The sequence below is a fragment of the Eubalaena glacialis genome, chromosome 18 (genome assembly GCF_028564815.1).
Source record: "Eubalaena glacialis isolate mEubGla1 chromosome 18, mEubGla1.1.hap2.+ XY, whole genome shotgun sequence".
NCBI lineage: Eukaryota > Metazoa > Chordata > Mammalia > Artiodactyla > Balaenidae > Eubalaena > Eubalaena glacialis.
The window spans coordinates 57,422,939-57,443,497 of NC_083733.1; the positions used below are offsets into that span (position 1 = coordinate 57,422,939).

General features: G+C 41.5%; 1 protein-coding gene and 1 pseudogene across 1 annotated transcript in view; both read right to left on the bottom strand.

Annotated features, from left to right (window-relative positions):
• Window positions 1-20,559, bottom strand: part of ACTMAP (actin maturation protease) — a 345,587-nt gene that overhangs the window by 59,416 nt on the left and 265,612 nt on the right. The window lies entirely within an intron of this gene.
• Window positions 11,998-18,403, bottom strand: LOC133077695 (ras-related protein Rab-11B-like; annotated as a pseudogene).

Below are 20,559 nucleotides of genomic sequence, written 5' to 3' on the forward strand. Positions count from 1 at the left end.
AGCCGGGGCTACTCTTTGTAGAAGTGTACAGGCTTCTCATAGTGGTGGCTTCTCTTGTTGCAGAGCACGGGCTCTAGGCGTGCAGGCTTCAGTAGTTGTGGCACGCAGGCTCAGTAGTTGTGGTGCATGGGCTTAGTTGCTCCACAGCATGTGGGATCTTCCCAGACCAGGCCTCGAACCCATGTCCCCTGCATTGGCAGGCAGATTCTTAGCCACTGCACCACCAGGGAAGTCCCATGAAAATTCTTTCCTTGATAGCAAGAATTTGACTCTCATTTTTTTTTTTTTACAATCTATTTATTTATCTGTTCAACTTTCATATGTACATAAAATAGTCTCACAATTGCTAACCCATACCCAGTGAGAAATAAATTTAGTAACTAGAGTGCAGTATTTGTGTACAGTTATTTTTGTCTTTAGACATACAATATACAGTCAAGTTTCTTTTTCCCAAAGTTACTTCAGTTAGTTCTTTTCATCCCCACCCTTTTTAAGTAAAGCAGTTAGGTAAATAGAGTATATAACTGGTAATACAGTTAGGTTCAGTTGTTACAGTTTGTATTCCATTTTGAGTTCCCCTACATCCTGGTGGATTTTTAAAATTTACATATGATAAAATTCACTCTTTGTGCTGTACAGTTCTACGGGTTTCGACAAATGCATAGAGTCGTAATCCTACATACTCACAGTGAAGGAGGCGTTTGAGGGAGCCTGAGTCCCATTATCCCTTTCTAATTCTATAATATATAATAATTTTGCTAACCCCAGAACTGTGGTCAGATGTTAGCCCAAATCCTGGATTCCATGAAAGAATAGAGTTTTTAGCAGTTTTTGTCTTTCTTGTGTTCTGACTGCAAGATCTCCTGCTGCAGAAGAGGCACTGGAGAGGTTGCAGGAAGAGTTCGGGGAGTTGTTGAGGAGCCTCAAGTCTACGGAGTCATGAGCTGCAGGGAAGGGAGACTGAAGGGCAGAGTGAGGGAGAAGCTGAGGGGTAAAGGATGGGCCTGAATAACAGTTTCAGTGGGAAAAGTTTTTGCAAGTGTTTGGCATGGGCACTGACCAGTCAGAATGGTTGCCAGCCTTTGACAAGAGTATGACTGCCAGAGCCTACTGGGTGATTCCTAGCACTAGAGCTGCTTATTGAATAAATGAGCTGCATATTGAATAAATGAATGAACTGTGTTTTAAATTTGTTTGTTTTGGTTACATGCTCTCTAAGCACCCAAGTGCACCTCTAGGTTGGGTATCAAGGAATAGGGGGAGTTTGGGGATAGACGTCCCAGTGCTGGCCTCACCATCCCACAGTGGAAGGGAACTCTTTGAAGGCTCCAAGCTCCTCTGCACTGTCCATGAGAAATTTTTTTTTCCATGAGAACTTTTCTTCAGAACCTGGTACCTGGACAGCACCACTCTGCACCTGGGTAGGTGGGCTGTGCACAGGGGCCATACTAGATGCTATGCCTGGGGAGGGAGGATGGAGTAGCCCCAAAGGACACAGCTCCGGGTTTTCAAAGGAATCAGAAATTGGGAGTAGTTAACACACCAGTCAGAATGGCCACTGTCAAAAAGTCTACAAATAACAAGTACTGGTATGGGTGGGGGGAAAAAGGAACCCTCCTACACTGTTGGTGGGAATGTAAATTGGTGCAGCCACTATGAAAAACAGTATGGAGGTTCCTTAAAAAACTAAAAGTAGAGTTACCATATGATCCAGCAATCCCACTCCTGGGGATATATACGGAGAAAACTCTAATTCGAACAGATACGTGTACCCCAATGTTCATAGCAGCACTATTGACAATAGCCAAGACATGGAAGCAACCTAAATGTCCATCGAGAGATGAATGGATAAAGCAATTGTGGTATACATATATATATACAGTGGACGATTACTCAGCCATAAAAAAGATTGAAATAATACCATTTGCAGCAACATGGGTGGACTTAAAGATTATCATATTAAGTGAAGTAAGTCAGACAGAGAAAGACAAATACCATATGATATCACTTATATGTGGAATCTAAAAAAATGATACAAATGAACTTCTTTACAAAGCAGAAATAGACTCACAGACATAGAAAACAAACTTATGGTTACCAAAGGGGAAAGTGGGGGGGGGGGGATAAATTAGGAGTTTGGGATTAACATATTCACACAAACTATATATAAAATAGATAAACAACAAGGAACTATATTCAATATTTTGTAATAACCTATAATGGAAAAGAATCTGAAAAAGTATATATACCTTATGTATAAATATATATATAATATATATAGCTGAATCACTTTGCTGTACACCTGAAACTAACACAACATTGTAAACGAACTATACTTCAATTAAAAAAAAAAGAAATTGGGAGGATTTGGTGATGGAACAAGAACTTGGTTGACTCAAAGTCCTCTTCTGATACCATGTGAAACACATTTTAAAAAGTCTGCAAGCTGGGTTTAGCTCCACAGACTGTCTTCTCTGTTCTCCCGACTCATCTGCTTGGCTCATTCCCTCACTTCATTCAGGTGTCTGCTCAAAGTCTCCTCACAGAAGCCTGCTCTGACCATTCTATCAGAAAGAGCCACCTCCATTCCTCTGCAGCTGTTACCTGCTGTATTCCCTGAGGCACTCACTACTCCCTGACATTAGAATTGACATGTGTTTATCTATTTACAGCCTCTCTGCCCTCCTAGAAAGTAAACCCCGAGAGAGCAGAACTTATGTCTGTTTGCTACTATGTCCACATTGCTTGACTCATAAGTGCTCAAGGAATGTTTAGTGAATCAGTAGATGTTATGGAGGTGTGGACTCTGGAGTGAGGCAGACCTGGGCATGAATCCCAGCTCTGCCTCATCCTTTCTGGGTGTCCTAGATAAAGGACCACGCCTTTCTGAGCCTCAGTGACCTTGTCTGACAAATGGGGATGTTGGTCTCTGCACCAAAGGGTTGTTGAGGGAACTCAGTGAACTCAGGCATGTCACAGGCTTAGCAGAGCACCTGACAGTGTGAACAGCTGGTACCTGAGAACTGTTCTTAATCCTTCCTGGGCTCCCAAAGCCCAGGTAAAGGTACCCTGATATTCTCTCCCTGGGTGAGGCAGGGATGAAAAGGGAGGGAGAATTCCAAAGAAGAGGCTGAGGTGGTTTGCGCAGTGTCAGTTTACAGCCCTGAAGTTGAGTTGTGCCCCGGTCCTGAACCTTTCCTCTATGTCAGCGGCAGGTGAGGGTGCGAGAAGGGGTGGAGAGAAATGAGGTTTCCAGTCCCACCAAGCACAGCCCAGCTCTGAGACCCCCTTGCCACCCCAGGAAAGCTTTAGAAGGGGTTTGAATCATTGCATTCTAGAACCTGAGAATCCCAAACCCACCCCACTAACATTAATACCTGGATTCTTACAGAAGGGAGAGAGAATAAATTGCCCCCATGTCCACCAAATCCTTTCCTGAGCCTACATCCTTTCCTACATCTGCCTGTGGGAATGCAAGGTGGCACTATCTCCTTCCCCTCCGCCCCTGGGCACAGGGAGCTCCCTGAAGAAAAGCGCACTCACATCCCCCCAGAGCCTTCTCCATTACAACCCTGGGGACTCAGAGACACTCCCCCTCATTGTCCCTTCACCCTCCCTCTGGCATGTAAAGGGTCAAGGGCAGTGGGAATGTAGCTTCCTTATTCAGTCATAGACTTGGAGAGTTGGCCTGGGGTTGAAAGCAGAGATAGGGGAGCTGATGAAGTGAAGACAGACTTAAGGAACTGGGGATTTGAGTGGAGCAGGAGAGGAACTCCCCCCTCCTTCTGGGAGCACATCAGTGTGGGTGAGAACTACCCATTAAGCAGTTCCACTACGTATAGCAATGGGGGCTGGATTGCAGAAGAATACGCAAAGGAGAAATTGAGAGGAGTGCACACTTGGAAGAAATCAAACAACCACAGATGTTCCATCTCAGCAGAACAGATGACAGTCAGGTGACGAGGAAAGGCTACAAGTACAGGAGCTTCAAAGAAGGGGGAAGAAGGGGAGGAAGGGGCACAAATCAGAAAAACACAGGGAAACATCAGGAAGGGAGTTATCACACAAGCTGACAGTCAAAGGCACACTCCGGGAGGTGGAAGACCCCAGAGGTGAGAGTGAAAGACAGATGGAGAAGGGTGCCTGATGAAGCAGCCCAAATCACTTGCTGATCACCTCTCAGGTCCCTAGGGGGATTTAAACGTAGGGGGGAATGGACCTAGAGACTGTCATGCAGCGTGAAGTAACTCAGAAAGAGAAGAATATTGTATGTTAGTGCATATGTGTGGAATCTAGAAAAATGGTATAGATAACATTATTTGCAGAGCAGAGATAGAGACACAGATGTAGAGAACAAATGTATGGATACCAAGGGGGAAAGGGGGGGTGGGATGAATTGGGAGATTGGGATTGACATATATACACTATTGATACTATGTATAAAATGGATAACTAATGAGAACCTACTGTATAGCACAGGGAACTCTACTCAGTGCTCTGTGGTGATCTAAATGGGAAGGAAATCCAAAAAAGAGGGGATATATGTATATGTATAGCTGATTCACTTTGCAGTACAGTAGAAACTAACACAACATTGTAAAGCAACTATACTCCAATAAAAATTAATTAAAAAATAAAATAGGGCTTCCCTGGTGGCGCAGTGGTTGAGAATCTGCCTGCCAATGCAGGGGACACGGGTTCGAGCCCTGGTCCGGGAAGATCCCACATGCCGCGGAGCAACTAGGCCCGTGAGCCACAATTACTGAGCCTGCGCGTCTGGAGCCTGTGCTCTGCAACAAGAGAGGCCACAATAATGAGAGGCCCGCGCACCGCGATGAAGAGTGGCCCCCACTTGCCGCAACTATAGAAAGCCCTCACACAGAAATGAAGACCCAACACAGCCATAAAATAAATAAATAAAATTAAAAAAATAAAAAATAAAATAAAATAAAATAAATGTAGGGGGAAGGATTTGGGTATTCAAGGGCTTTGAATGCTGGGCTGAGGAGCCCAGACTTTGTTTCCTATGTCCCTAAACAAGGATGCTGAGGGGTCTCACTGTACACAATGTTTAACTCTTGGTTAACTAGTCAAGATGAGCTTGGGAATCTCCCAGCTGAGAGTGGAGGTAGAGGGGACCCTCACGATGTCCATACTCAGAGGATGAAGGAGATGAGTTTACTGGGGAATTAGGGAGTGGTGCAACAGGGGAGGGATGACTACTCTCTCTGACCCGGTCTCCACCATCATGGACCCTGTCAATTTCTACCCAAATCACTACTTACCTCCTCTTCTGCCTCTAGTCCGCAGCTCCTAGGTGGAACCAGAGGAATCTTCCTCAATACGACCATGTCACTCATTAATCAAGTCAACAAGTATTAATCGAGGACCAACTAACTACAGTTGACCCTTGAACAACACGGCTTTGAATTGTGTTGCGGGGCCACTTGACTTGGATTTTTTTTCAGGAAATATGTACTATATGTACATGATCAGGGTTGGTTGAATCTGCAGATGTGGAACTGAGGATTCGGAGGGCCGGCTGTAAAGTTACAGGCGGATTTTCCATTGCCAGGAGGCAGCTCCTCCAAACGCTGCATTGTTCAAGGGTCAACTGTATAGTTACTGGGAATACAGCAAAGAAAACAGAAAAAAAAAAAAAGCCCTGTTCTCACGGAGTTGACACTCTAGTCGGGCTGTCTCCTGTGTACAGCTGTGAGAATTTTTCTAGGGTTGATTGCCAGAAGTGGAATTGCTGGGTTGCAATATATGTGCAATATATGTGCAATATATGTGCAATATATGTGCAATATATGTGCAATATATGTGCAACTTGAACTCAATTGCCAAATTGCTCTGCAAAATTAGTTTAACTAATTTATACTCCCACCCACAGTATATAAAGATTCCTGTGTTGTCCTTCAATATTTGTTCCTATCAATTATAAACTTTTGCTAATCTGATGAGTGTGAAATATCTCGTTTAATTTACTTTTCTCCAAATGATTACTGGGTTGAGCATTTCATGTGTGTATTGGCCATTCCCCTTCCTCCTCTGTGAACTGCCTTTTAATACCTTTTGGTTTTTTTCTTGTTGGTTTATAGGAGTTTAGACCGATCACGAATCCTTTGTTGGAAGGGCCAGTCCCTTTTTCAGAGCTCGTCTGACTGGGTCAGGTCCTCCCAGGATAATCTCATTTATGATTAACTCAAAAAATCAAGAGATTTGGGACTCTTAATTACATCTGCAAAATCCCCTTTGTCATGGAATGTAACATAGTCAAGGGAGTGATAATGCCATCCTATTCATACATCCCACCCACACTTAAGGGAAGGGGATTATATGGAGGTATGGGTCATGGGGAATCATTTTCAGAATTCTGCTTGTCACAAATATTGTAAGAAGTTAAACAATTTTTTTTTTTTCTTCTTAAAGGAGTTTTTGGTCTCATAGATTCTACTTTTTTTTTCTCTCACTAGGTTACCAGTTACCAGTTTATTATAAAGAATATTAAAGGATACAAATCAACAGGCAGATGAAGGGATACACAGAGGGAGGTCCTGAACAAAGGAGCCCCTGTGGGGCTCCTTCGTGGAGTTTGGGACCTGGCACGTGGAAGCGTTCTGGTTCCCTAACTTAGAAGCTCTCTACTGTTTTGTTTGTGTGTGTGTGTGTTTGTTGTTGTTGTTTTGTGCTTCACTCATTTCTGCTATTTGAATGCCAGGCTGAGGAGCCCAGACTTTGTTTCCTAGGTCCCTAAACAAGGATGCTGAGTGGTCTCACTGTACACAATGTTAAACTCTTGGTTGACTAGTAAAGGCGAGCTTAGGAATCTCCTGGCTGAGAGCAGAGGCAGAGACCCTCACGGGTCTCTTTCTTTGACCTTTTAAAAAGTCTTGCTCTGTAATTATTTTAAAAATTTTTCCTGTATTGGATGCTGAACTCATTAATTTTCAGTTTTCTTATTTTCATATAAGCACTTCTCTCTGAAGTTTGTATCCTTTAAGTATTGAGATGTAATGATTTCATCATTCAGCTCTAAACGTTTTCAATATCCAATATGATTTCTACTTGGTCCATCCACTGTATAGAAGTATGCTTTAAAATTTCTGAGCATTTTGGTGTTTGTTTTTCTCTTTTTGTTATTGATTTCTTTTCTTTTCTTTTTTTTTACATTGTGGACAGATTGTATTGTCTGTACTATTATTCCATTAACATTTATTAAGGTTTGTATCTTGGCCTGGTATATGGCTAGTATTTGTAAAATCTCCATGTGTGTTTGAAAATAGTGAGGATTCTCTAAGAGTTTAGGGTCCTCTAGCTGTTAAATGGGTCTACCTAATTAAGCATCTTTTTCAAATATTCTATACTTTTACTATTTAAAAAAATTTGTTTGATTTATCAGTTACTCATGGGGATAAGTTAAAGTCTTGTAATTTAGGGCTATATTGTTATGTGTCAGGATTTTTATATTTTCCAGGTGCATAGGTCCTTTTTTCACAATATTCCTGTTATTCCTAATAATTTCTTTTTGCCATAGTGTCAATCTTGTTTCATATAAGTATGTATAGCCACATTGTCTTTTCTTCAGGAGACATTAGGCTGGTATACCCTCTCCTATTTATTTATCTTCATCCTTACTGTGTCTTGTGTGATTTATTTTTTATTCAATCTATGAGTGTGGGTCATGGGGGGCGGTTATTAATTGCTGACTATGGTCTGTTTTTACTTATTATTATTTTTTAGATTTAATTTTTAAAATTGAAGCATAGGGACTTCCCTGGAGGTCCAATGGTTAAGACTCCGTGCTTCCACTGCAGGGGGCACGGGTTCGATTCCTGGTTGGAGTAACTAAGATCCTGCATGCTGCACCGCACGGCCAAACAAACAAAAATATTGAAGGATAGTTGATTTACGATGTTGTGTTAATTTCTGCTGTACAGCAAAGTGATTCAGTTATACATATATATATATACATTCTTTTTTTTTTAAACATCCTTATTGGAGTATAATTGCATTACAATGGTGTGTTAGTTTCTGCTTTATAACTAAGTGAATCAGTTATACATATACATATATCCCCATATCTCTTCCCTTTTGCATCTCCCTCCCTCTCATCCTCCCTATCCCATCCCTCTAGGTGGTCACAAAGCACCGAGCTGATCTCCCTGTGCTATGCGGCTGCTTCCCACTAGCTATCGGTTTTACATCTGGTAGTGTATATATGTCCATGCCACTCTCTCACTTTGTCCCAGCTTACCCTTCCCCCTCCCCGTGTCCTCAAGTCCATTCTCTAGTAGGTCTGCGTCTTTATTCCCGTTCTTCATGACCTTTTTTTTTTTTTTTAGATTCCATATATATGTGTTAGCATATGGTATTTGTCTTTCTCTTTCTGACTTACTTTGCTTAGTATAATAATCTCTAGGTCCATCCATGTTGCTGCAAATGGCATTATTTCATTCATTTTTTATGGCTGATTACTATTCCTTTGTATATAAAAAGGAATACTAATCAGCCATAAAAAATGAATGAAATAATGTACCACATCTTCTTTATTCATTCGTCTGTTGATGAACATTTAGGTTGTTTCCATGTCTTGGCTATTGTGAATAGTGCTGCTATGAACATAGGGGTGCAAGTATCTTTTTGAATTATAGTTTTGTCTGGATATATGCCCAGGAGAGGGATTGCTGGATTATATGGCAACTCTATTTTTAGTTTTTTGAGGAACTTCCATACTGTTTTCCATAGTGGCTGTATCAATTTACATTCCCACCAACAGTGCAAGAGGGTTCTCTTTTCTCCATACCCTCTCCAGCACTTGTTATTTGTAGACTTTTTAATGATGGCCATTCTGACTGGTGCAAGGTGGTACCTCACTGTAGTTTTGATTTGCATTTCTCTAATAATTAGCTATGTTGGACACCTTTTCATGTGCCTGTTAGCCATCTGTATGTCTTCTTTGGAGAAATGTCTGTTTAGGTCTCCTGCCCATTTTTTGTTCAGGTTGTATGTTTTTTTTTGTTGTTGAGTTGTATGAGATGCTTGTATATTTTGGAAATTAAGCATTTGTGGGTCACATAATTTGCAAATACTTTCTCCCAGTCCGTAGGTTGTCTTTTTATTTTGTTTATGGTTTCCTTTACAGTGCAAAACTTGTAAGTTTGATTAGGTCCCATTTGTTTATTTTAGCTTTTATTTCTATTGCCTTGAGAGAGTGACCTAAGAAGACATTGGTGGGAATTCCCTGGCGGTCCAGCGGTTAGGACTCCATGCTTTCACTGCCACGGTCCCAGGTTCAGTCCCTGGTTGGGGGAACTAAGATCCTATAAGCTCAGTGGTGCAGCCAAAAAAAAAAAAGAAAAGACATTGATACTGTTTATGTCATCTCCCATGTCGATAGTTACTTTCTTTGTAAGGCTTAAGTCAAATTTGCATGAACCCCTTCACTGTGCCACGGTGGTTCCACAAATGTTTCCCCCTATAACCCCGAGGATCAAGATCTTTGTTGCAACTATGTTCTCTTCTAGGAGATTTATAGTGTCATGTCCTATATTTAAGTCTTTAAGCCATTTTGCATTTATTTTTGTGTTTGGCACCATACTGTTTTAATTATTGTAGGTTTGTAATATATTTTGAAAGCAGGAGGTGTGATGCTTCCAGCTTTGTTTTTTTCTTTTTTTCCCTCAAGATTCTTTAGGCTATTTGGTGATCCCTTGTTGTTCTATATTAATTTTTGGATTGTTTTTTCTATTTTTGTGAAAAATGCTATTGGAATTTTGATAGGGATTGCATAGAGTCTGTAGATCACTTTAGGTAGTATGAACATTATTAACAAATACTGTCTTCCATCTTTTCAAGTGCCTTTTGGACATCTGTATGTCTTCTTTGGAAAAATGTCTATTCAGCTCTTCTACCCATTTTTAAAATTTATTTATTATTATTATTATTTTTGACTTCATCAGGTCTTCATTGTGGCATGCAGGATCTTTTTGTTGTGGTGTGTGGGCTCTTCATTGCAGTGCACGGGTTTCTCTCTAGTTGTGGCATGCGGGTTTTCTCTCTCTAGTTGAGGCGTGCAGGCTCAGTAGTTGTGGTTTGAGGGCTTAGTTGCCTCACAGCATGTGGGATCTTAGTTCCCCAACCAGGGATTGAACTCATGTCCCCTGCATTGGAAGGCAGATTCTTTACCACTGGACCACCAGGGAAGTCCCTCTTTTACCCATTAAAAAAATTTTTTTTTATTGTTAGTTGTAAGCATTCTCTATATATTTTGGATAGTCACTCCTTTTCAGATATATGATTTGCAAATATCTTCTCCTATTCAGTAGGTTGTCTCTGTATGGTTGTTCTTGTTGATCATTTCCTTTACTGTGCAGAAGCTTTTGAGTTTTATGTAGTCCCATTTGTTTATTTTTGCTTTTGTTTCCCTTGCCTGAGGAGACATATCCAGAAAGATATTGCTAAGACTGATGTTCAAAACACTGAAAAATTCCTCTTCAATTTTTTGGGAAGAGTTTGAGAAAGATTGGCATTAATTCTTCTTTAAATATTTGGTAGAATTCACCAACGAAGCAATCTTGTCCTGGGCTTTCTTTGTTGGGACGTTTTTGATTACTAATTCAATCTCCTTACTAGATATAGATTTGTTCATATTCTCTGTTTCTTCATGATTCAGTCCGTCTAGGTAGGTTGAATGTTTCTAGGAATTTGTCTATTTCTTTTAGGTTATCCAATTTATTGGTGTATAATCTTTGTTGTATCTGGTTATCCGTACCCACTATGGCATATTTTAGAGTAATGAGTGCTATGACCATGGGGAATTTAAGCAAGGCAATAGTTCCAATGGCTAATATGGGCATTCCTGTTGGTCTTTCACTTTATATTCAGCAACTCCCTTAAGATTATAGGGAGTATCTTGTTTAAATTTAGTGGGATCTCCAGGTGTAACTGTAATTTGAGCCCTTGTATTGATTACGATCACAAAGGCTTGCCAATTGGCACATTTCAGCACATGTTAAAGTTAATTTGGAATCTGTGTGTAAAGGCACAAAAGCTCTTCAGTCCCTTTAATCTTCTGAATGTAAAAATTCTTTCAGTAAATCTTGGATTTCCAATTAGGTCAAATTGGGGACTTGTTTCTCCAGTTTTTGTTTTGTTTTGTTTTCTCTCCCTGTATTCAGGACTCTCTCTCTCTCTCTATCCCCCCACCTTCTCTCCTCCCTCTCTTCCTCTTCCTTCCTCCCTTCCTCCCTCCCTCCCCCCCCCCCCACCTTTCTTTCTTTCTTTCTTTCTTTCTCACTGGATATACTTCCGGGGAGGGGGTGGATATCTCTACTCTGCTCATATTTATACATTTCTTATTCCAGAGACCTTCGAATCAGTATTTTCAGGGTTAGGGTCATCTCCCATGTCGATAGTTACTTTCTTTGTAAGGCTTAAGTCAAATTTGCATGAACCCCTTCACTGTGCCACGGTGGTTCCACAAATGTTTCCCCCTATAACCCCGAGGATCAAGATCTTTGTTGCAACAGAGGAATGGGCAGCAGCAGAGGTATTTAAGGGTCCTGGTGAGTAGTCTGCTCTTAGGAGGATGGACCTCAGCATGCCACCTAATGACTTCTTTCCTCCTCCCTCTCTCTCTCTTCCTTTCTAAAGATAGCTCTTTCATGAGCAATCACCTAATAGGTCCATATGTTGTGCAGGGTATAGTTGTTCCCTTGAGTGTTCTATTTCTCCATATCCATATCCATATTTATATATCAGAAATTTTAGCACTGATTCAATAATTTATCAAATTTACAGCCTGTATTAAATGTTCATCAATTGTCCCAATACTGCCTTTTGTAGCAATTGCCCCTTTCCTTCAGTTCAGGATCCAATCTGTGATTATGCATTATATTTAGTTGTAGCCTCTTTGATTTTCTTTAATATGGAATAGATTCTCCACTTTTGTCTTTTTGTTGTTGTTGTTGTTGTTGTCATTGACCACAAGAATTACAAATATATTTAAATCTCAGACCTGGGAATTGGACTATACACAGCCCTCCAGGGGAGAAGAGAAACACCTTACATGTTCTGACAGCACTGCGCCTTTGGCTTGTTTTCAGTGGTTGGTGGAACAAGAAAAGGAATCACATTGTTGCTTGGGAACAGGTCATTTTCACGTCCGTCTGACATTTGCTTCTGGGAAACAATGTGGTATATCTCTGTCAAGATTGTCTGAAAAGTAGCTTCTACATTTGTAGAGTCTAGAGCAGATGTCTCAGTGAATGATAAACCATTCTTTTCTGCAAAAGCTCTTGCTTCATCTGTAGGAACTGCCCTGAAATGACACAAATCACTCTTATTGCCCACAAACATGGTAACAATGTTATTATCAGTGTGATCTCTCGGTTCTGTCAGCCATCACTCTGCATTTTCATATGTGAGATGTTTAGCAATATCATAGACCAATAAGGCACCTACAGCGCCACGATACTGTGCTGATGTTATAGCTCGGTATAGCTCTTGCCCTGCTGTGTCCCATATCTGTGCCTTTATTGTTTTCCCAGCAACCCGAATGTTTCTTGTTGCAAACTCTATTCCAATGGTGTTCTTGCTTTCAAGATTAAACCCATTTCGAGTAAATCAAGACAGGAGATTACTCTTTCAAACCCCAGAATCTCCAATAAGGACAACTCTGATGAGGTAGTTGTACACATTGTCACGCGTACACACTGAAGCGAAGGGACGGGAGCATCAGTGATATCGGTGGGACCAGGGGGCGTCGCTGCAGGGGTAACCCGAGCGCCGAGCTTCAGCTGCTGGACTGGGTAAAGCCACTTTTGTCTCTTTTTTGGCCACGCCGCGGGGGTTGAGGGATCTTAGTTACCCGACCAGGGATTGAACCCAGGTCCTTGGCAGTGAAAGCGGGTGTCCTAACCACTGGACCACCAGGGAATTCCCGACCTTGACATTTTGAATAGCATAGAATAGCTGTTTTGGAAATTGTCCAGATGTCAACTAGGATTTGCTTGATGTTTTCTTGTGCACTTTTTCCAGTACATTTTTTAATCCTTTGGATGGCAAAGCCTTTTTCATTAGACATTTAACGTGGCACTGTATCAAAGCCTAGCCTTTGGCTTCCATAAGCTCTAAAGAAGTGGGTTTTGCAGAAAGCCCTTTCAATTTCCAGTGTCTGTTGTCTCACAGTTTCATGAGGCTTCATGTTTAAGACTTTATGGATAAGATTATTAAATGTAACATGACTGTTCAGAGTAGCCTAAAACTAACAGGACATTTCAGACTACCTGCAGCTAGGTGTTTTTTTTTTTCCTCCATAAATCTGCCTATAGACTTGGCTCACTCTTTTTTTTTCTTTTCTTTTCTATTTTTTTTTCTTTTTCTAATTTGGTTGCACCGGGTCTTAGTTGTGGCAGGCAGGCTCCTTAGTTTCGGCTCGCCAGGTCCTTAGTTGTGGCATGTGAACTCTTAGTTGTGGCATGCATGTGGGATCTAGTTCCCTGACCAGGGATTGAACCCGGGCCCCCTGCATTGGTAGCATGGAGTCTTATCCACTGCACCACCAGGGAAGTCCCTGGGCTCACTCTTTTAAAAAATTAATTAATTAATTTTGAAAAATTGAAGTATAGTTGGTTTGCAATGTTGTGTTAGTTTCAGGTGCACAGCAAAGTGATTCAATTATATATATATATATATATATTTTTTTTTTTCAGATTCTTTTTCATTATAGGTTATTACAAGATATTGAATATAATTTCCTGGCTATACAGTAGGACATTGTTGTCGGTTCACTCTTTAAAAAAAATTCTAATTCCTCTTTAAAAAAAATACCCTATTTTTACATACTGTAAAACTCCCTCTTTACAGTGAGGTTTTACATAGCTTCTTATAACCTTTGCAGATAGGATACAGAATAATTCCAACATCCCAAAGAGTTGCTTGTGCTTCCCTTTGTACTCAGATCCTCCCCCCATCTTTGACAGCCTGCTGAAAACTTGATTCATCCCAGCAAAATTGATTTTAGACTTTAGGCCTCTGGAACTTTGAGAAAATTAATTTCTGTTGTTTTAAGACACCAAGTGTGTGGTAATGGGTTGTAGTAGCCATAGGACACTAGTACAGATCTTGGTACTAGAAGTGAGGTGCCACTGTAACAAATACCTAAAAATGTGGGTGACTTTGGAATTGTGTAATGAGTAGAGGCTGGAAGAATTTTGAGGCACACGATAGAAAATGCCTAGATTGCCTTAAACAGATTGTTGGTAGAAATATGGATGTTAAAGACACTGTTGGTGAGGACTCAGAAGGAAATGACGAATATATTTTTTGAAATTGGAGGAAAGAGGATCCTTATTATATAGTGGCAGAAAGCTTAGCTGAATTGGCTATTACAGTTGTATGGAAAGCAGAACTTGTAGACAATGAACTTGGATATTTAGCTGAGGATATTTCCAAGCAAAGTGTTGAAGATGTGATCTGGTTTCTTCTCACTTCTTATAGTAAAATGAGAGAAGGCAGAGATAAATTGAGGAGAGAAATATTAAGCAAAAAAAGAGCTGGGACTTGATGATTTCAAGGAAATTCAAGAATAGGAAATTCACTAACTCATTTGGGTAAATACCAAAGAGCACGATTGCTGAGTCCTATGATAGACAATGTTTAGCTTTGTAAGAAACTGCCAAATTGTCCTCCAAAGTGGCTGTACCATTTTGCATTCCCACCAGTGATGAATGAGAGTTCCTGCTGCTCCACATCCTTGTCAACACTTGGCCTTGTCAGTGTTTGGGATTTTAGCAGTTCAATAGGTGTGTAGTGGATATCTCAGTATTTTTTTTAAATTAATTAATTAATTTATTTATTTTTGGCTGTGTCGGGTCTTCGTTTCTGTGCGAGGGCTTTCTCTAGTTGCGGCAAGCGGGGGCCACTCTTCATCGCGGTGCGCGGGCCTCTCACTATCGCGGCTTCTCTTGTTGCGGCGCACAGGCTCCAGACGCGCAGGCTCAGTAGTTGTGGCTCATGGGGCCCGTTGCTCCGCGGCATGTGGGATCTTCCCAGACCAGGGCTCGAACCCGTGTCCCCTGCATTGGCAGGCAGACTCTCAACCACTGCACCACCAGGGAAGCCGTCTCAGTATTTTTTTAATTTGTTAATTCCCTGATGAAATATGATGTTAAGTATTTTTTCATATGCTTATTAGCTATGTGTATGTCTTCTTTGGTGAGGGGTCTGTTCAGATCTTTTGCCCATTTTAAAATTGTTTTTTTTTCTTATTGCTGAGTTTTATGTCTTTTTTTGTGTATTTTGGATACAAGTCCTTTATCAGATATATGCTTTGCAAATGTTTTCTCCCAGTCTGTAGCTTGTATTTTTCATTCTCTTAACTGTCCTTTGCAGAACAGAAGTTTTGATTTTTTTAAAAAATTTATTTATTTATTCTTGGCTGGTTGGGTCTTCGCTGCGGTGCACGGGCTTCTCATCGCGGTGGCTTCTCTTGTTTCGGAGCACGGGCTCTAGGCCCGCAGGCTTCAGTAGTTGTGGCTCGCGGGCTCTAGAGCGCAGGCTCAGTAGTTGTGGCTCACGGGCTTAGTTGCTCCGTGGCATGTGGGATCTTCCCGGACCAGGGATCGAACCCGTGTCCCCTGCATTGGCAGGCGGATTCTTAACCACTGCACCACCGGGGAAGTCCCAGAAGTTTTGATTTTTAATGTAGTCCAACTTATCAATTGGAAAGTACATTTGGTGTTGTATCTGAGAAGTCACAGTCAAACCCAAGGTCACTTAGGTTTTCTATGTTATCTTCTAAAAGTTTTCTTCTTTTTCATTCTACATTTAGATCCTTGATCCATTTTGAATTAATTTTTGTGGAAGGTGTCAGGGCTGTGTCTAGATTCATTTCTTTTTTCCATGTGGATATTCAGTTGTTCTGGCATCATTTGTTGAAAAGACTGTATTTACTCCATTGAATTGCATTTGATCCTTTGTCAACATTTAATTAATTAATTAATTAATCAGGTTGTGCTGGGTCTTTGTTGCGTCAGGCCGGCTCCTTAGTTGCAGCTTGCCAACTCCTTAGTTGTGGCACACAGGCTCCTTAGTTGTGGCATTCGAGCTTTTAGTTGTGGCATGCATGTGGGATCTAGTTCCCTGACCAGGGATCGAACCCTGGCCCCCTGCATTGGGAGCTCGGAGTCTTAACCACTGCACCACCATGGATGTCCCCTCAACATTTATTTTTGAATGTTGATCCAGCCTTCTACCCTGGGAATAAACCTCACTTGGTGTATTACTCTTTTTATATATTGATGGATTTAATTTGCTAATATATATTTTTTTAATTTGCTAATATTTTGTTGAGAATTTTTGTATCTATATTCATGAGGGATATTGGTCTGTGACTTTCTTTTCTGTACTATCATTGTCTTGTTTTGGCATCAGGGAAATACTGGCTTCATAGAATAAGTTGAGAAGTGTTTCCTTATTTTCTGTTTTCTGGAACAGATTGTGGAGAAGGATGCTATGTAGCTAATATACACTGTGTTGGGTATTACATGTCAAAGCCTCATTTTAAATTTATTTATTTGGCTGTGTTGGGTCTTAGTTGCAGCACTCGGGATCTTTCGTTGCAGCGAGTGGGCTCTTCGTTGCAGAGCGAGAGCTCCAGAGTGCATGGGCTCAGTAGTTGGGCCGCGCTGGCTTAGTTGTCCCTCGGTATGTGGGATCTTAGTTCCCCGACCAGGGATCGAACATGCGTGCCCTGCATTGGAAGGCAGATTCTTAACCACTGGACCACCAGGGAAGTCCCAAAGCCTCATGGGTTTTTATTTGTTTTTTGTTTTTTTCCTCCTGGCATTGTCAGAGAATGTAGGTATTACAAATAAATGGATTTTCCATATAACTGGAACTGATCTTTTCAATAGCAAATGGGAAAAAAAGTTTTTTAAAACTGAGGTATAACTGACATACATTATATTAGATTCAGGTGTACAACATAATGATTTGTATATTTTGTGAAATGATCACCACAGTAAGTCTAGTTAACATCTGTCATACGTAGAATTTTTTTCTTGTAATGAGAACTAAAAAAAAAAAAAATCACTTATAATGTAAAAGCCACGTTTTAATACTTTGTTTTGTGGTAACTTTTTGGGAACCCTGTGAACCATTTTTTCTCCATTTCCTGCTGGATCCTGCTGGACCATTAGGGGGAGAATGGAATCTTGGTAGAGGAACAAGGGGTTCTTTCCTTCCTGTTTGATTGTTATTCTGTGAATATTACCACAGCAACAGTCCTTCACTTCAGTGGAGAGGGCAGAAAAAGCATTCTAGGCAGAGGGAACAGTCAGTGCAAATGCCTGGAGACGTAAATAATCCATGCACAGTAACAGAAGTTTGGTGAGCTTGGGGAATAGGATCTGTTTAGTGACATGTGATGAGAAACGAGACTGGGAGAGGAGGGCAGAGCCCAAGCTAGAAACGGTCTTGGAGACTAGCCCAGGGAGTTTGGAATTTCTCCTTTAAGCTTTTGTTCTTCAAACTGCAGGTCGTAATCCATTAATGATTCATGAGCAGCTCGACGGGCTGCAACAAGCATTTAAAAAATAATAAAACAAAAGAGAAGGGAAGACAAAATATCAGAGTGCCTCTCATGAGTAAAAAAGCACTGCTCCAGCTATACAGATATCTGTGTGCACGTGTGCGTACAGGTTTGCATGCGTCCTGGGAGCAGCCACATGTGGAACATCCTGAGTTTGAGTCAGGGGTGATGTGACATCTAAATTCCTGTCCCTCTACCTCCTTTCTCCAAAACATTTCTTCTGAGAATCACCCCCCTCCTCCAGAGTTCCTCTGGGGGCAGGGGCTCCATCTGAATCATCTCTGGAACCTCAAGAGAGGCACACTGGAATCCAACTGTCTTTCATCCAAATCTGCCTTTGTCATGTCCTAACTGTGCTACTTTGAGCAGATTCTTTTTTTTTGTAGACAAGAATGTCTTTTTTTTAAAAAATAAATGTATTTATTTTATTTATTTTATTTTTGGCTGTGTTGGGTCTTTGTTGCCGTGTGCGGGCTTTCTCTAGCTGCGGCGAGCGGGGGCTACTCTTTGTTGCGGTGCGCGGGCTTCTCGTTGCAGTGGCCTCTCTTGTTACGGAGCACAGGTTCTAGAGCGCAGGCTCAGTAGTTGTGGCACACGGGCTTAGTTGCTCCGCGGCACGTGGGATCTTCCCGGACCAGGGCTCGAACCCGTGTCCCCTGCATTGGCAGGCGGATTCCTAACCACTGCGCCACCAGGGAAGTCCAGGCAGATTCTTTAACCTTCCTCTGAGCCCGTGTGCTCATTTGTAACAAGGATCATCATAGACTCACCTCGCAGACACTTTATTTGGTTGAATGAGTGCATGCGTAAGTGGTGTTATGGATTGAACTGTCAAGAAGGTACTCTGAAGTCGGAACTCCCAGTACCTCAGAATGTGATCTTATTTGGAAAAAGAATCACTGAAGATATAATTAGTTAAGATGAAGTCATCCTGGAGTATGACTGGTATGCTTATAAAAAGATGGCCCGTAAAAAAGAACAAAATAATGTCATTTGCAGCAACATGGATGGACCTAGAGATGATCATACTAAGTGAACTAAGTCAGACAGAGAAAGACAAATATATGATATCGCTTATATGTGGAATCTAAAAAAAATGGTACAAATGAACTAATTTACAAAACAGAAATAGAGTCACAGATGTAGAAAATAAACTTATGGTTACCAGGGGGAAAAGGGGAGAGAGATAAATTGGGAGATTGGGATTGACATATACACACTACTATATGTAAAATAGATAACGAATTAGGACCTACTGTATGGCACAGGGAACTCTACTCAATACTATGTATTGGCCTATATGGGAAAAGAATCTAAAAAAGAGTGGATATATGTATATGCATAACTGATTCCCTTTGCTCTACACCTGAAACTAACACAACATTGTAAATCTACTATACTCCAATAAAATTAAAAAAAAAAAAGATGGCTATGTGAAGAGAGACAAACACAGGGACGACACCATGTGATGACAAAGGCAGAGTTTGGAATTACACAGCTGCAAGCCAAGCAACTCCAAAGACCAAGAGCTGCAGACCACCAGAAGCTAAGAAGAGGCAAGGAAGGATTCCCCTACAGGTTTCAGAGGGAGCATGGCCCCGCTGACACCTTGATTTTGGATCTAGCTTGCAGAACTCTGAGATAATACATTTCTGTTGGTGTAAGCCACCCAGCTTGTGACACTTTGGTCTGGCAGTTCTAGGAAACTCATACAAGGGGCTCAGCACAGTGTCTGGCACACAGCAGGCACTCAACACATGCTACTTGTGCCTGTCATTACGGCAAGAGCAGGATTCTTGTTTTGCTAGAAGAGAGTAGTGAAAAACAAGCTACCCAGAAACATCACCACTGTCATCCTCCCATTCCTGCAGCCACTGAGTTTTAAAGCTCAACACCAGGCTATGTTTCAATCTTCAAATAATTCCTGTGAGGAAGGAGACAGATGAGAGCCTCAGGAAGGCCCAAAGAGTTAGCAGCAAAGCCTGGACCAGAATCCAGGGCTCCCGTTAACATCTCCGCCCCAGCACTGTCTCTTTGCTGGGCTGGGTCACTGCCTCTTCCAGAGCAACAAAGCTGAGACTGCCCTATCTGGACAGGTGAGCTCGAGGCATTGGTGGCTAGAATGTGACTTCTCTTGGCACCTTTGGTAATGCCTTGATGGACTCCTGCTTTTCCCTTTTCAGGTGTAAGTTTGAGGACTCTGGAGATTAATACTTGTTCTCTCTTCCCTCTCGTCTCCCTTCTTGCTGGGCAAAGACTTACTAGCCACTCTATCTTCCCCTGGAGATATGCCTCATTGGCAGAACCCAGCTAGTTCCAGCCCCTCCTTTCCTCTCTTGACTCTTTCTCAGAAGGAACTTTCAGCTTGGAGATCTGACGTTTGCCACCAGAGGGGCTGGGAATGCAGTTCCCAAGGATGTGGGCAAAGGAAACTCTGATGCTAAAATTCTAAGCATCAAGAGTTCCAAGCATCAGTAATTCAAATGTTCTGAGTCTAAGGTTCTAGGAATCCGAGATTCCAAGATTATGAATTGTGGACTCTGCCGTTCCAAGATTCGACCGTTTAGTTATGCCACAATTCTAAGATTCCCCCAGGTGTGGTTTCTAGAAACCTCTTAAGGTGACATGCACAGGGATGGATAAAGTTTGATTCTGACTCTGGATTGTTAAATAGTGTGTTTGTAATAATAAAGAGTGTGACCCTGTGGATCCTTATTTCCCTCCAATGAGTAGGAAGCAGCCAATTTGTGGAAACCAAGTTGCCAAACACAGATCATGGAAATTGAGAAACTTGAGAATCATAGCCTGTTATGAAACTTGCAGGGTTCAAAGGACCAGATTTCCTCTCACTTGACCTCAATCACTGGTCCTTCAAGTGTGGCAAGTTTTGCACACATGCGCACACACACGCACACACACAGACATGGCTGTGCTGCTACCAAACTTCTCCTGGCATTTTC